Source organism: Quercus robur, chromosome 7, assembly GCF_932294415.1.
Source record: "Quercus robur chromosome 7, dhQueRobu3.1, whole genome shotgun sequence".
Lineage (NCBI taxonomy): Eukaryota > Viridiplantae > Streptophyta > Magnoliopsida > Fagales > Fagaceae > Quercus > Quercus robur.
The window spans coordinates 25,660,050-25,663,151 of record NC_065540.1 but is presented as its reverse complement, the minus strand read 5'-3'; positions in this window follow the sequence as shown (position 1 = coordinate 25,663,151).

The window sequence follows — 3,102 nt, the reverse complement described above, 5'->3', positions numbered from 1 at the left end:
TAAGATGTTAGAATATTCATGTGTAAGTAGTGTAGTAAGTTGAGTAGTGAAGTCCCACGGTGGATACTGATGAGAAGAATGAGTGGTTAATAGGACATAATTAGATCTAAACTCATTGGTTTAAGCTTTTGGGTCAAGTGATGTCTCTATATGTTATACTAACCTCTTCATTGGAGTCTCCCCAAGGTGTTATCTTTCTAACAAGTGGTATTAGATTCAATGATTCAAAGGAAACTTTTTCATAGGTTTAAATTGTTAGACCCAAATCCATTGGTTTTAAACTTTCGGCTCAAGTGGTGTTTCTATATTTTATATTAACCCCTTAATTGGAATATCCCTAAAATGTCATCTCCCCAACATAGAAATGTTGATTAGGTTAATTCATTGGATTGAGATGAGTAGAACATGATGTCCCATTGAAGATAATCAAGTTTTGGGTTTTGGGTTATAAAACCTAATTTTGACCTAATGAGTTAGCAAAATAGTCTGATCTAGATTTGCAGCTAGCGGATGCATTGATTCTTTCACCATATATCCATCTTTACATGTTTGATAAATAATATATGATCAAAAGAAAATGGTTCATCACTAATTATTGTAGAGGTCATATAAATTAATTTAAGACTTTCCAAATAAAAAGAAAAGTAAAAAAAATTAAAAGTAAACTTTTAAGGACACATATACTCAGAAAGTTGCCTCACAAGAACACCAACAAGACATCCTATAAATTATGGAAAAGTCGAACACCTTATTGTTAAAAATTGGTGGGTTGGGTTGGGGGTGTGGGGGGTTTGGAGATTGGCAAAAAGTCGAACACCTTCTTGTTAAAAATTGGTGGGTTGGGTTGGGTTGGGGGGGGTGGGGGGGGGGGGGGGGGGTGTGGGGGGTTTGGAGATTGGCAAATGTGCTTGTTCAGCGATTCTTATCATTAAAAGGACAAATAGGACAAAAAACTATTGGTTGTATTTTTATTGGATATACTCATTATAGTGCTTATTGATTTAATATTTATAAATTTGACTTTTTTTTATATGCATGCTATTATCATTATTGAATCTAAGAATGCAGTATTTGTTAAAAATATTTTTTCCTTATAAATTCACACAATAGTCAAACTCTCTTAAAAGAAATATTAAATTCAGGGTTGTACCCAATTTTACAGTATGTTAAGATGTTAAGTTACGATTGGTGCACGATAAAAATAGTGTTAGTAGTGAACCAATACGAAAGCGACATTTCTCTAATCACAACTTGACAACTTAACATAATTGAGAATATCTATAGAGATATTATAAAATATTGTATCCACTTTCTAAGAGCAATAACCCTAGATCACTTTCCTTTTCTTTTTTTTTTCTTTTTTTGATATAATTCTTTAGTTATCTATACTATATATAAAAATACATGATTAGCATTTAATTCCATTCTTCTCCTGTTGTGTCACATGGGTTCTATCACTAGCTCCCCCTACCCCACCTTTTTTTTTTTTTTTCAATAATTCCTAATTATTTAATGCTTCCATAATTTTTAACTTTCCTCTTTAACATAAAATTTCAATTATTCAATAACTTTGTGACATTAAACTTTTTTCCCCTTATTTTCATGCTTTTTTTTTTTTTTTTTAAATAGAGTTTCAATCTATGGCGTCATTTTCTAATAATTGTGCTCTTTATCATTAGACCAAGAAACCAATAAATTTTGGTGTAGACAGGAATTGAATCTTATATCTTTTATTCAACTATTAGAAACTTTACCAATTGAGTTAACTGGAACCCATTATTGTCATGCTTTTCATTGTTCACATGTAACATTTAATTGCTTTTAATTTTCCTCTAACTAATTAATGATGATTAATTATTATTTATTTATTTTTGGCTTCCCTTGAACTCTCCTCCCCCCCCCCCCCCCCCCAAAAAAAAGAAAAAAAGAAATTTGGCTCACATGTTATTGTTTCCTATTTTCTCTCCACAAATCTCATCATTCTTCTATTTTCCTCTTATTAACCTTTTGGTTTTTCCTAATAATGGTAATGAATTGATATTTATTTATTTTTTCTTCTGAAAACCCTTTAATTTCTTCAACTATCCTCCCTTGGATTTAAATCCGGCAATTACCATTTTGTTGTAGGATGTAAAAGTTCAGACAATAATTTATTTTAACCTTTTACATTTATATTATATTTTAACTTTTTTTTTTTAACTATATTAACTTTTACATCTTACAACAAGTGGTAATTGCATGGAACTATAACTCTAACTATTGGTTCGAATCTAAAACCATCCTCCCCTCTCACATTCAGCTTCCTCCCTCCATTAAACACAATCAATTCTTACAATCCAACTCCATGCATGGCATACATTTTTTTCACTTATTTTTAGTCATTTTCTCCTTCCATTCAAATGGCTTTTCAAGTTCCCTACCTCTTTAATTTCACTTCTTATCCTTACTGTAGAAACACAAATGATGTTATATAATGGAGGAATGGGTTCCAAAACATTTGAAATGGCTGATTTTTTTTTTTTTTTTCATACTCTATTTATAGATTTGCATATGTTTTCTCCCTATTTCTTTATTACCTTATTTATTTATTTTTGGGAGAGAAACACTTTGGGGAGACTCCTTGAGTAGTTAATATAATATATAGAGACTATTTAATCCAAAAGACTTAAGTCCAATGGATATAAGCTCAACTATGTTATATTAACCATTTTTTTTCTTCACTAGTAGCCAATGTGTGAATTTATTACTTACTTAACCAACCACAATACTATCACGTGAATATTTCAACAAATCTTTCCTTCCATGTGTGAGCCTTCTACCAAGTCACTTATGGCACTTCGATTAGTCTCCCCTTTGAATGGAAGCATTTTCCTTAACAATTCAAGGGTCATGCATTACTCGCATCAATAGTGTGCCCTTTTACTGAACCATATGCTTGGGGTGGATATGTGAGTCTTCCTTGCACAACTATATGAATCACAAATATAACATATTTGGGAGAGAAACACCTTGAGGAGATTCCTTGAGTAATTAATATAACATATAGAGACTTCATTTAACCAAAAATGTTTAAGCCTAGTGGGTATGAGTTTAACTATATTA